Source organism: Canis lupus, chromosome 4 (assembly GCF_048164855.1).
Source record: "Canis lupus baileyi chromosome 4, mCanLup2.hap1, whole genome shotgun sequence".
Lineage (NCBI taxonomy): Eukaryota > Metazoa > Chordata > Mammalia > Carnivora > Canidae > Canis > Canis lupus.
Window position 1 is genome coordinate 77178852 of NC_132841.1, and position 14784 is coordinate 77193635.

At 36.7% G+C, this 14784-nt stretch overlaps 1 long non-coding RNA gene across 4 annotated transcripts in view; it reads left to right on the forward strand.

The window, feature by feature from the left end:
* LOC140632707 (uncharacterized) overlaps positions 1–14784 on the forward strand; it is a 668295-nt gene that overhangs the window by 317135 nt on the left and 336376 nt on the right. For all 4 annotated transcript variants that reach the window (XR_012030354.1, XR_012030353.1, XR_012030351.1 and 1 more), the window contains one exon: positions 6442–6531. This is a non-coding gene — a long non-coding RNA (uncharacterized lncRNA). The remainder of the gene's footprint in view (positions 1–6441; positions 6532–14784) is intronic.

Genomic DNA, 14784 nt, shown 5'->3' on the forward strand with positions numbered 1-14784 from the left:
CCAATAGGGCTTTGCTACTCTAACTATCACAGCCTGTTCTGAGCCTTAAAATGTTGTCTTCATCTGTTTGATAACATCTGCTCCACACTCTGGTCATATGGTAGCCCTTAGGAAATGGTTCTCTAAGTCAGAAGCATATTTCATAAGATTCATATGATTTACAAAGAAGAATTTTAAGTTGTATTGAGTACTTTTGGGGTGATTCATGCAAAAAAGAAGATTTCCATTTGCATACCAGCGAAATCCTGCTGCCTTAGAAAACCATGCTAAACTATGTAGTTAATCTTTGTACATGGGGAAGGATTTATTTTTCTTATTTCCAGTACCCAAGAAACAGATTCCTATAACCTTGGTCTCGAAGATATTTAAAACAGCCATGAACATAGCACCACGAGGTTTTAGGTTTGGTATGTGGTATAAGGAGAGAACAAAATCTAGTCCTCAAAAATTTCTTTTGCTTTTCTCTAATTGTCCTGTTGTTTCCCGCCTCTTTCTGCTTTCCTTTCCTAATTTCCTCCCCCTTTTTCTCCCCTTCCTCTTCTCCTTCTTCTGCCTGTCTTTCTCCAATAATGAAGTTTTCTTTTAGGAATATTTATGACCTGTGCTTGCTGTGTGTTGTAACTTTGATTTTGTTAATTTTCATGCTACAATCACTCATTTTCACACTGTGAAACTATTACTTTCAGAAAAAAATGCTTTTTTAAAGTCCTTCCAAATTGTAGCTATCTACTACCATTGGATTTCTAATTTTAGATATTAAACTATTTTTAATTTCATTTTTTTTTGATTTTTTTTTTTTTTTTTTTATTTATCCATGATAGTCACAGAGAGAGAGAGAGGCAGAGACACAGGCAGAGGGAGAAGCAGGCTCCACGCACCGGGAGCCAGACGTGGGATTCGATCCCGGGTCTCCAGGACCGCGCCCCGGGCCAAAGGCAGGCGCCAAACCGCCGCGCCACCCAGGGATCCCTTAATTTCATTTTTAAAAGATTTATTTATGTAAGAGAGAGAGAGAGAGCAAGAGAGAGAGTGAGAGAGAGAGAACAAGGGAGGGGTAGAGAGACGGGGGAAAGAATCTCAAACAGGCTCCCTGCTGAGTGTAGAGTCCAATGGGGGCCTTGATGTCATAAGCCTGAGATCATGAGCCGAGCCAAAACCAAGAGTTAGATGCTCAACCGACTGAACCACCCAGGTGCTCCTAAACTATTTTTTAAATGTTGGACCCTTCGTCCAATAAGCAGATGCAGTAGAAAGAAAAAAAAAATTTGTTGATACCTATTCTTTTGTTGGTACCTATTTGTTTTTGAGAGATACCTATAACAGAAAGTAGGAGGTACTTAATTCCTTGGGATAGACACATGATTGAACTCAGAAAAGAAGTGATTCTGTATCTTTATGTGTATGTGTGAGTACATATGACTTACATGTGATTTTTGTCATGTTAATGTACCTTCTTTTGGAGGACTAGAACTGCTTTCCCTTTCTTTCACAATGTTTTACAGATTTTAGGTGGTATTGATGTTTCCTTCCTACCTAAGTGGCTGTGTTATGACTGAGACAAGTAAGAATGAAAGTTCTCCCATCCCATGGCCAAACGACTGGTTCCAGAATGTGCTCCTGAGCTAACATGGGCCAATCAGAGTTTTCCTTGGGATTTGTGTTGAGCTTTCAGGAGAGGTATGGCAATAAAGCATGTAGGACTGGGACTGACTGTGGTTACCTTGCTACCCTAGTAAGAGTTTGTCAGAAAAATGCTACACAGAGGCAGGTTGAGTTGAATGAGAGCAAGAAAAGAGATTGAGTGGGTTGATGCCATTGATGGCATTCTTGGAGGTTTATACATGGAAGGCATTTTCCAGATATATATGAAATGGGTGATGGAAAGGATGACTTTATAGGAGAGAGAGCAATCAAAACAAATTCAAGGAGGAAAAAGGAGCATAGCACTTCTGGGACTTCAGGATGGGGTTCCAGGATGTTGGCTCTTTAGTGGCAGAGATGAGCTGAAAGGCAATAAGGGACTGATGATGGGGAGGACCTTGATTTCCAGGCTAAAGAGCTTGGATTTGATCATGAAGACAATGGACCCTTTAAAGGCATTTAAGGAGACATCTGATATGGTTAAGTTTGCCTAGGGCTAGTCTGTGTCAAGGAAGTATATAAACTTGGAATGAGTTTTATTTTTTTAAATTTTAATTTTTTTTGAAATGATTTTTAAATATCATTACTGATGTATTACATTCAGAAGCATCAAGCCAATAATAGGAAAATTTGAAGGTCTAAATCTAACTCTTAAAAATCAATTTTTTTAAACTGCAAGTTTTTCTTGTCATTTATGATATTATAAAACAGCGTGGAGACATTGTTATGAATATATCGATTTGATCTTAGACATTCCAGTTATATTAAAAAAGCTAAGTTAGCAAACAAAAAGCATTACAACTGCTGAAAACCAAATCAGAGAAATAACTAAAGTTAGGAAATAGAAGAGCTAACTTTGCAGTGAAGAACTACAATGAAAACTGAATTTGTTCTAATGCTCAGAGTAGATGACTTTATTAAAAAATCAAGTAAACCATAAGTGTTGTTTAAACATTTGGTATATCCGTAGTCAATTTTTTCTAACCAAATTCTCAAAATAAGTATTTTGTAGATATACTATTTTTTATTTAAAATGTACAAATTGCAATACCTATATATAAAGTAGTCAAATTTGAAATATATATATATATATATATATATATATATATATATAAAGATTTTATTTATTTGAGAGAGAGAGAGAGCACACAAGCAGACAAAGTGGCAGAGGGAGAGGGAAAAATAGACTCGCCACTGAGCAGGGAGCCTGATATGGGGGCTCGATCCCAGGAACCTAGGATCATGACCTGACCCAAAGACAGATGTTTAACCCAGCCACCCAGGCACCCCTGAATAATATATTTTATGTTAATATGCAATGCTTTTTAGTTTGTAATGCTCTTTTCTATCTATGTCTGCTACTCCCAACATCCCTGTGATATAGACCCTGAAGCTTATTTTATGGATGAGGCTTGAAGATGGTGGTAGTAGCATACTCAAGGGCACACAGAGAAGCTGGCCACATTGGGATTTGTGTCTGTGTCTGAATCTAAAGCCCAAGACTTTCTGGTTTGTTTTTGCTTCAAATACTGTATCCTTTACTTTTCAAGGCAGCATAACAGATGACGCAGGCCAGCAAGCTAGCTAAGTGAGGACTTAGGCATCTAGCCTGCACCACCGATGCATGGGATGGGTCTGGCAGTCTAGTGGAACCAGTGCCTTCTGCAGATGAGCCTTGTCATTAGGCTTTTGATTACATTTCCTCTGCTATTTTACTTCCCTGAAGGAGAGTAATTTTGCCCTTGATTCTCTTATATCTTTTACTTCTCCTTGCCAAACAAGGTAAAGATGGGAATCTTTTCCAAGTAGTAAGGTGACTAAAAGTCCCATTTAGATGAGTGACTACCTTCCTTCTAATGGGCTGATTACCAAGTATTGCTACTCTACACAACTTGAGGCATTTCTCACTGTCTGAACTCTTGCTGTTGACTTGGTTAGGAAGAAGCCAGCCCAAATCAATATGGGGCCACATGGCATTTTGGACACTACATTTTTAATTGATGACCATATCTTCAGAGATGAGTACTGAGCTGTCCTTACAGATGGATTACCTGGAGCTCCCAGATTCCCAGTCTTGCTCATGTTCATGCCAGCAGGACCTTTCCTCTGGGTTATCCGGCTAATTCCTATTCCTACTCTCAGCTCATACATGTCTTCCCCCAAACCTTTCCAGACAGATTAGGTTTAGGTTCCAGACAGACTTAGGTTTTTTCTCTGAGAATTCCCAGTTGTGTTACAGAGGTCTCTGCCTTGAACTCTAAATGTCAGCAATCACTGGCTTTTTAGATGGGGGGCCTATGTTTTAATCTTTCTGGCTCCATTGCCAGCAACAAGGAGTCTGGAACCAATGAAGGCTTGTCTAGCTCAAAACTGACTGACTGAATGAAAATGATGGGCCTTTGAAATAATGAAAGTACATATCCTGAAATATGTATCTTCCATGTATAGATACTCTCTGTGAATGGCTTCTGCTCTTGGTCTTACTTTAAAATTGTTGGAAGAGACTCAGTGGGAGTATACTAGGAAATACTATAGCCATTCGGTAAAAGAAAATAAAGAGAAGTGAGCTAATATTTGTTGAGGACTATGTCCTAGGACTGGTGAGGACTGGCTTATGTATGTGTTATTCCAGTTACAGCAATTGCATAGGCAAATATATTTTATCTTCATTTTATGGATGAATAAGCTAAGTTCTAAAGAAGTTGAGTTACCTTCAGAAAATCTAACATTTAAAGTAGGACAGAATCCCAGAAAAGAAAGGGCTCAAAAGTCTGCTAGACAAACTTAAATGCTCACTCTGCAATTATTATGGTTAAAATATGGCAAACATTTATTCTTCCTGAGGCTCTTCTGTGTATATGCATATCCACGTGTATGGGTGCATCTGTGTGCATGAACCACGGAGCTGAGAATGCCTGGTCATCCGTGTTTCGCAAGGATAAATGAGCTAAGACACATAAAGTGTGTAGCAAAATGCCAGGTATTAGTAGCCTGGGTGACGATCATTCTGCTTTCATAGACTAATAATGACTGAATATACAATATACTCTCTTAGCGCCATAATGTGCTTCCATTAGAACAAGCAAATTACTGCCATATTGTGGATATCAGTAAACAGTATATGGCTCCTAGCTAGCTGCACAGGGGGCAAAGAAACACCTAACAGAGAAATTTTGCTACTAAGCTATTCCTTAAAGAATGACAGAAATCCAAGGCAGACCTAGAAATGAGATCCTGTAATGTTGGCCTTGGAAGGTCCAACCCTGGTAGATTCTTATCCACCGTAGCCTGATATTTGAGGAATCTGACTGTGTTGGATGTTTGAATTGTCTACATTGTGGTCTTTGCATGTTGGGAATCATTCTAGGTATTTGGAATTCTCCAGAGCAGAGGATCCTGCAAGGTGTTCCCTAAGCATTCTTAAGCATAAACAGTTGCTCTCTTACCCTGTTAGTTCAGAGCTCACACTGAGATAGATCTCAGGGACTGTCTTTATTTCCGGAGGGTAAGGATCAAGCCTGGGCTTGGATTACTCTCTCGTATTTCTTTAGCTCCTCTCAAACACAGAGTACCAGCTGACTAACACACTGAGGTAACCTGCAAAAAAGAAAAGGAGAAAAAAAATGCCTACCTAGTACATATGGCATGCAAATACTACCTACATGTGGAAAAAGTTCAAAAAATGTGACAAAGTAATAAAGTCTCTTATTTTTGCAAATTGGAGAAGACTCATCAGACAGAGTTAAGGGAAAAAAATCAAGGGAGATAAAAATATTTCTCTATCTATAGTGGCTGTCAAAGCATTGTGCTTACGGATGCTACATTAACTGCCTACAGCGTGCTCCTGTGCTTCTTAAGGCAATAGAAGCTTTCAGGGCCAAGTGGAGCTGCACTTCACAGTTCCTCTTAATGAAGTCAGTGAGAGCCCTCTGAATAAAAATGCCTCAAAGGATGTGGAATGGAATGAGAATCAGGTTCACCAAAAATGATAAAAAAAAAAAAAATACAGATTAAGTAAAAGAAATTTTACCTTAGAGCATTGACAAGAATTGTCTCGGCTCCTTGGGGAGCTCAGCCCTGTGTCGGCAGCATTCATGGTAACATTTCCTTTCTGAAACTTGGCTTTTTAAAAGCTGCCGTAACTTGAATCAAAGGGTCTTGTGAAAACGGAAGTTAACATTTTTTTAAACTTTCTGAGTTATTAGGAAAGCCCCTTCAAATGAAATTAACTTTAGGTCATGGAAAACAGTATTTTGCCTAGGAAACACAGTTCATGCACTTCAGATGAGCTGAAATACAATATTTTATTCATTGAGAGGGTGGGGAGGGTTTAGGAATTACTTTAAAAAGAACTAAAACAGTTCAAAGCTATTTCTTAAAAATATCTTATTTCATTGTAGAAAGATCTCTTACTGCTCTTATTGAAGATTTGGTTCTGTTAGTAATGATTTCTTACCCTTGCCTACAAATTCTGTGATTCATTTCTGTTATAACATTCTCTGTTTTATGAAAAGGTTTTTTTTTTTTTTCCTTTTTTAAATCCAATCTTACCTGTGATTAGTCCTGCCCTACTTTCCCATGTCACCTTCAACAAAGTGATAAAGCCCGAGTTTCCTCCAAAAATAGACATTATTTGAGTCTCCTTGTTCTTTAGCTGTGGTGTCATTAGGGACTTATGTGGCAGTGCAGAGACGAAGAAGAAATATGTCATTTGGTTCTGAGGTCAGCCTAGTCTGGGGAGGAAAGAGCAATCTGGTGGTGAAACACCCTACAAACTAATATCTCTGATTCAATTCACAGGAAGTTCACTGGGATTCAAAGACATCACCCACATTTTTTCCCCATAAAGAGACCTGTGTCTACGTGACCTAGATTATCAGACCATTAAAAGTGAGTATGCATCCTTTGCAAAGTACGATCGTAAATTTGGGGGACTAAGAAGAAGCTTAACAGCTTTCTATTTCAACTCTTCTAATTCTTGAATCTGTCTTCAATAGTTTCTCCATGTGGTTTGGTTCTCTTGTCTTTCTAGTTATATTCCCTAAAAGGAAACCCCATACTCAAGATTGTGAGCTCTTTGAGGGCGTGGGCACTGGGTGTTTTTTGTTTTGTTTTGGTTTTTTTCTGCCTCACTAGCTTCTGAATCTAAATAATGACTGGTACTTATTAAAAGCTCACTAAAGTTTTGTTGAATAAATTAATGAATGAAGGACCACTTCAAACTACTCTTGACATAACTGCATACTAATTATGATGTAAAACATATATGTGACCTACCCTCTTTGTAATCCTTCTCTCGCCATCTCTTCACCCCTTCCTCCTCCTTGTGGCAGGCATAGAAATCACCCACGCTGGAAATGAGAATCTAACACTTAGTTCTTTGTATACTCAAAGTAACTTCTTACCATTCTTGCGATTGAAGGAGGCCTCATTTAATGTAAGTTAAGGTTTTTCTAGCTAGGTGACCATTATACTCAAGTTCTGCACATCTCAATTTTTCCATCTGTAAAATGGAGATAATAATTGCATCTATCTGAGATGATTATGTGAAAACCCAATGCCATCTTGCATATACAGTTCTTCAGAACAGTGTCTGACCTATAGTAAGCACTCAGTACAATTAAAAAAACTGATGCCTTATGAAAAAGCATTTTCTACATGTATTCATCTTTGTTCTGATTCTCTCTTGTTGCATAACTGCATCATTGTCTTTCGTTTTCCTCATGTTGAATGAGCTCACATGTGTGATTGTCACTTGGGCTCCTCACATGTACATGTAGGAATCCAGAGACATCAGAATATTTGCGAGTTGGATGTCTGAGAAGGCACATGCCAAGACTGGGAGTTGGAGCTGCCTGTTGTCTGAGAGCTCAGCTGACTCAACACTAGAGTATCTACTTTTAGCCTTGCCAGATGATTTGAGCTTCTTATAGCTTGGTGGCTGGGTTATAAGAGCAAGCATTGTGGGAAACCCAACTAGAAGCAACAAGGCTGTTATGACCTGGCCTCAGAAGTTCCATGGCACAACCTGCTATATCCTGTTGGCCCAAGCAGTCACAGAGCTTGCCTAGATTCAGAAGGGTAGATAACAAAGACTGTAAAGTGCAAAGACTTTGGAAAGTTTCATTCGCTGCATTGACTATCATAACTTTTTCTTTTATATTTGAGATGAAACTCGCTTATGTATTATCTTTCTTCTCAAATGTTTAAAGCCATATAGAAAAGTTTAAACCCTCAAACCCTCTTTTCATAGGATAGGCTTTCAAAAGTCAGAAGATTGTTAATGTGATTTTAGTGAGTGTTTCTCTGAATAAATATTTGTAGATGCTTCAGTTTTTCTATAGAAAAATATGGTTTAAAAATCTTTTGGTTTTGTTCTCGGTCTTAGGGATTGGATGTGGTGACTGAAATAGGTCGAAAAAGTAGCTAAAAGCAATATACCATACTTGGTTGGTCTCATTAGATTGGGTTGAATGGTTTAGCTAGCCATCCATTTCACTCTTTTATCTTCAGATCAGCCAACAGAAATAAATTTGAATCAAAATCATTCATAATGTATATTACTTGGTTATTCATATTCCTATCTCTACCCTATCATAGTTCTAGCATAATAATAAATAAGATTTTATAGCTCTCCTTAGCTCATATAGTGTTTTTACATAAAATATCTCATTTGATCTTTATAATACAAGCTGGGTTACCTCATATATATTATTTCTGCTTTCTCATGAATATTTTGGAGCTCAGAGGGATTAAAAGATTTTTCCAGTGAGGGGGTGAGGATATAGGTATCCACTTTTTGTAAGTTCAGAAATGCTCATTTATTTATCAAATTTCTGATTCTTTTCTGTACAGTCTTCAAAATCAATAGCAGATCCAACAGTCATTCTCAACATCTTTCCACCTGTTTTATACTAATATAGTATTTAGAAACGCTGTACTTATTTTTCCAGCTTTCCCTGTAGCTAAGTGCTATCGTGTGAGATATTTTTGGCCATTAAGACATAAATGTAAGTCTTCTAGGAAGATTCTGGCAATATTTATCCTTTGTTAAAGAGGAAGGATGAAGCTGATACTGTCCTTTGCATTTTCTTTCTGCTATGAATGTAGTGAAAATGTCCACATGTGTTAAACAAATACAGTCTTCTTGGTTTAAGCTGATAATGGTTGGGTATTGTTACCAAAAGCAGAACACATTTTTTAGCTAAAATTACCCATCTACCTGTCCTCCTCCTTCTCTCTCTTCCTTTTTCCCTTCCCTTCCCTTCCCTTCCCTTCCCTTCCCTTCCCTTCCCTTCCCTTCTCTTCCTTCCACATGTGATGAATATATGAATATTGAAAAGTGTGAATGATACTAAAGAAGAAATAAAGCTATTTTAGAGGAGTTTGATGGCTATTGTTAAGAGATTTTACTATTGACCTTTCATTTTTAGGAAAAGAAACAAAAACAAAGCAATGGGAATGATAAAGTACTGAACCTAGACATACTCTAATTGGCTAACAAGTTACAGAAGTACTGTTTATTTTCTTGTCTCATTTACTCAATATGAATATTTGATTTATTAACTGTTTAATGATTAATTAATTATTTACTACACTGGTCATAAATTGGCCATAAATGAGCCATGAGATTGGGAAAGATATTTGGAAGTATTTTGTTGTTGTTGTTTTAAGAAAGCACACAATCAACCATGGATTCACTCTGGTGCATTCGATAAACCATGCTGTTGTACTCAAAGTATTAATGTCTGTAAAACAACCAAGAGGAAGTGTAAGTGTATGTTCTTTTTCTTTTTTTTTTTTAAGATTTTATTTTCTTCATTTGACAGAGAGCAAACGCGCACAAGCAGGGAGAAGGAAAGGGAGAAGCAGACTCCTTGTTGAGCAGGGAGGCCAACGTGGGGCTCCATGGCAGATGGAGATCATGATCTGAGCCAAAGGCAGATGCTTATCTGACCCAGCCACCCAGGCCCCCCTGGGAGCGTATGTTCTGATAAACATAGATGATGCATTCATTGCAGTTGGTTACATCTCTTTCCATTACCCTTTTCCTGTCCACACTTTAGCTCAGGGCATGTAGAGTTTCTTACCAGACACTTGCTTGGTCCAGTTTCCTTTGCCTGCAATGTATTTTCCTTTTTCTTTGCTTAGTTTATATTCATCCTACAAATCTCAGTTAAGGCTCACTTCCTCTGGAAAGATTTCCCTGATACATAAGGCTAATTTCTTTTTCCATTTGTTTCCATAGGGCCTTGACTTTCCTTTATCATGACTCACAGTTGCTTGTTGACTTGTCAATTACTTGATAAAGTCTAAGTTCCATGAAGATAAAGTTAACAGCTTTCACCTTTGTATTCTTAGAGCCTTGCCTGGTACATAGTGGGTACTTAAAACTTGTGGAATAACTGACAGAATTAATTCAATCATCCTTTTATAATTCTTACATTTGCTTTAAAGTCTTTACTTAGTTGAAAGTAGCAAGTCTACATCATTAGATTTACTTGTGTGATTTTACTTTTGCCATCATGACAGAAAGAATAATCCTTTCTTTTACTTTTTTATATTTAATACAGATGCCTATCTAATTTTCCAATTTTTTCTTTGACATTCTTTATATGCCAGAGAGTTATCAGTCTCCTTATTTCCCAAATCCTTGTTTGCCAAGTGTGAATGTTCAATGCTGGAATAATTTCGACGCAACATAGACTGCATTTTCCTACCTAAAAGATCAAAGAAAGATACTATGCTTGACATGATTTATTTTTGACAAATATGTGTAGCCTACCTTAATATGTGAAAACATTTTTCATTAGGTTCCTGAGGGGGAGAATTATGTCTCACTGGATATATATCTCCATTTTAACAAAGTGTGTTACTCTTTCCAATTTTGTTTTGTGTTGTTTTATCACCTAGTATCTCAAAAGAATACATATTCTTAAGTATAAATGTTTCTGGGACGGATTTCACAGTATATACTATAGGTGATTCTAAGACCTCTAACAGTGAGGTTGTTTAAACCTAATTTGAAACTCGTTGGGTTTTCTTTTGCAAGATTTTTGTAAGATTCGGATAACATTAACTAATAGCCAAATCAATATTCTAAAACTTAAATCTCCTTTCTTCACCTTCCAAACTGGCTGATTGATCTACATTTTCCTTTGTGTAATCTCATATCTTTCAGTTCATTTACACAATTATTTTCATTTTCTTTTTGTGTTTTATTTTGTGATGTGGCACCTCTGACACTATTCTTTTATTCATATTATTTTTTTTAAATTATTTATTTATTCATGAGAGACAGAGAGAGAGGCATAGAGAGAGGCAGAGGGAGAAGCAGGCTCCATGCAAGGAGCCCGATGTGGAACTCAATCCGGGATCACACCCTGGGCCTGAGGCAGACTCTCAACCACTGAGCCACCCAGGTGTCCCTATTCATATTCTTTTTTTTAGAACATCTTACAACAATTATACAGCTCTTAGAAAATTCAAAATTGAAACTCATTGGCCTACTCACTTCTTTTTCTTCTCATACTTTTAGGGAATATATGATGATATGTGACCGTATATAACTCCTTAATCCCCAGCACTTCTTTGCTAACAAAGAGCACCAGACACCACTGTGTTGCTTAAGCAATAGTTGGAAAGCATTTTTTTTTTTTACTCTTACCTTTTACTAACTCTCCATATGAAATAAATCTCAAAATCCTCTCCATGTGTTCCCTCAATATCTCTTGTATTAGTCTATCTCTCCTCCCCACTGCTACTGTCCCACTGGGCTTTTGTCATTTCTCTAGTTTAGCGAGAAAACCGCCTACCATTCCTTCTTTCCCATCCTGTCATATCTCCTTCCAAGTGATCTTCCATTGAATCTTATTCTTTTGCCTTCCTGATCTCTGACCTTTGGCACATACTCATTCTTTTGGCTGAAAAACTCTCCTCCCTAACCTCACTGCCCCACCCACTTTCTGTTTCTTCCCAGGCTAACTTGTCCTCAGGTCTCAACTTCAAAAAGCCTTTGAAGCCCACCCTTTCCTTCCAAATAGGAGGTTCAGTGTTTTCCCTTGAAGTCCCCTACTCTCCTTCTCCTCTCTCTTAGACTACTGAACTTTTATGGTCCCTTGTGCCTTCCACCTTACTGGAAATTCTGTGAGACTATCTATATATTTTTCCTGCCTTGCCCCTGATTCAGAGCACATAATTGTTACTTATGAAATAAATTAATTCATAAAAGTTACTTCCTGAATGGTTTTGATTGTTTCCTCTCTTCTCTTGGGGACATCTCTAAGAGAGAAACTATTCCTTTAAGGAAATAAAATGCTATATATTTTTTTCTATCAATGTTATGAGCTTTCTAAAATTATGAATTTGAAGTCTATATTTTTAAATCTTTCTCAGACCTCTTTTAGTATTTCAAACTCCACAACTTTGTGATCACTATCTTTCAAATTGTCTTTCTTGAGAAAAATGAGTCACTGTTTGATTTGTATGTGCACTGACTGTGAGACCTTAAATTGTTACTTTATTATGCATAACTCATAGGGGCTTAGATTTACTTAATTGGAAAAGTCCAATTGTGTGGTTTCTAATTCTGCTAATGTGATGCTGTTGGACCAAGGGGAGGTATAGAGAAGTTTTTAAATTACTTGCTATTTCTATTAATTAATAATTGGTTCAGTTTTCCTTAGTAAAATGTAATATCCCTTTAATTGTACTAAGATCCCTCTATTATGGAGTGAAAATAAGGTAAAAAGCTATATGACATGCTATTTTGCAGATAAAGCTTTGCACAAAAAGGTTTAGAAAATTAGTAACTGGTGCTTTGTCAGGACATGAAATGATTACTAACTCTCTAATCTAATAGAGAATATTTTATATGATGAGAAAATGAGATTAAATAATTGCCTCCTCAAATACAAGTTTTTCTAGACTTGGAACTACCAGTATGAGGGAGAAGAGAAGTAAATTTAAATTACACAGCACTAAAGACAACAATTTATGGTCACAATTTTTTTTTAGGGTTTTATTAGTGAAATTTCATAATCCACAAGAACATGAAAGAGGATGCTTACCTTTCTTTTCAACCTTAAATCCTTCAGGAAGATGGATTTATATTCACGGACACAATTCACTTACCAATAGCAACTTATAGATGCATGAAAAAATATTAAGACATTGAATTCTAATATCTAGCCATGAAGTGGCTTCTTAAGATCATTTGGCAGGCAGTTCACTCACTTGTCTCCTCAAATGCTTTCTTTTGTCCAGATAAGTAACCACACACTATTACCCGTTAACCAATCTCTGATTACCTGAGTCATCATATCCTTGTAGTAGACATCTATTCAGATATCATCAGCAGAGCATATCTTTTCTGCTCTCCAAGAGTAGGCAGGCCCTAGACAGCCATATTTCTGTTGTGTGGTCCTATACACCCACCTTCACGGCCATGACATGCCTACCTGCTATGTTGAACCTCAATATATCCAATACTTAGTATTATCATTGCAGATGGTAGATGCTCAGTTCTTTTGAGTTAGTACATAAACGAATGATTGAGTGCATAACTCAGGCTGGACTCCTCGAATCCTCTCACTTTAAAATTACAACTGAGAAACATGGAACTGAGAATTGGTGGCTCAGTCCTATTAATGACAAAGCTCAAGAGGAAAAAGTCTACAGGTTGCTGATTCTAAGTTAGCCTATTCCACTGAAGTATGGCTCCTTTTCCACTGAAGTATGGTTGCCCAGCTGTCCTTTGAGTATATATAGGGTAATCTATTGAGAAAGTTACATCTCTTGCAGTTGCCAATTCATGTACTCTCAGGCATCATTTCGATCTTCTGAAAGTGTGTGAGTTTGTGTGGGTAGGACTATATTGCACATATGCACGTATATATGAGTATGTATTGTGTTAATTATAGCAGACACAAAGGAAATATATCAGTTGGGTGTCTGTGAATTGTATCTGTAAATGTGTGTTTATCGACCTGGAATTACATATAGATTATTACTTTTTGTAGGTTTTTCTCAACATCAGATATGTGTGTATCTGTACATAGAAATTTGGGAAGACATATGTTTCAAATTAGTATGGGTTATGCATGTGCAAATAGATGTATTTCGGACAATATGTGATTTTAGTGTAACTTACCATTTATTACAGTTCTCATTATGGATTAAAAGTCATTATGCCCTCTTTTATCTTTTTCAGATTGGAGGGATTTTATTACTCTATTTTGTGTCTATGTGTTGTTTTTATTAATTTAAAGATCAATCTATTTTTTAAAAAAAGTTCTAAGAAACAACAAAAAGCAAAAAAATCAAGATATTTCTTAGCTACTTATTGTTTGCATCTTCTTCTTTCTCCTCTTACATTAGCCACATTTGTTCTGGTTCATTGGTCAAAGTAGGCATCTTATGAGAAAGATGTTTCTATTTAGAGTTTCTTACACTTGAGAGATGAAAGTGTTAAATAATGTCTAATTTTGAGGTTTCCATTTCCTTTTGTTATATTCTTTCATATTAAAGGATTGTAGCCATTTTTACTAATGCTACTTTGATTAACCTTTCATATCATAGACTGTTTTAAAAACAGAATATTCAGAGTTTGCTGATTATTGCATGATATTTGGAGCTCTAATTTCTGTTTATTCTTTTCATAAGCTGGAAATTATGAAGAGTTAATAGATTAGTCTAAATTTGTACTTCTAAAGCAGAAACTTAAAACATTTCTAAATAATTATGAATATGTCGTTATGAATATGAGTGGATGTTTTCCTGAGAGGAGGGGGTGTTTTAAAAATGCACAGATGTGAAACTCAAGATTCACCGAGCTTCTTGCAGGGTCCCTATTCCAGGCTTGGTAATAATCCTTTAATGGAGAGAAGCTCCAAGGGTCTGGAGGATCCCATATGACTTAAAATTCTAATTGCATTTTTGCATTTTACTTTACATGGTGATGAAATGACTGCATGTGAATAGTTTGATGTTTTGTGTTAGAATTTTCCCATCTCTGCAGGATGTTAATTTTCCCCCAAATATCAACATATTTTGGAGATGATTTTCAGTAGGGTAGGGATAGGAATCATTCAAAGGGAACTGGCTTCAACTTTATTGTGATGTGAGCATTAGGGTTGTTGAGGT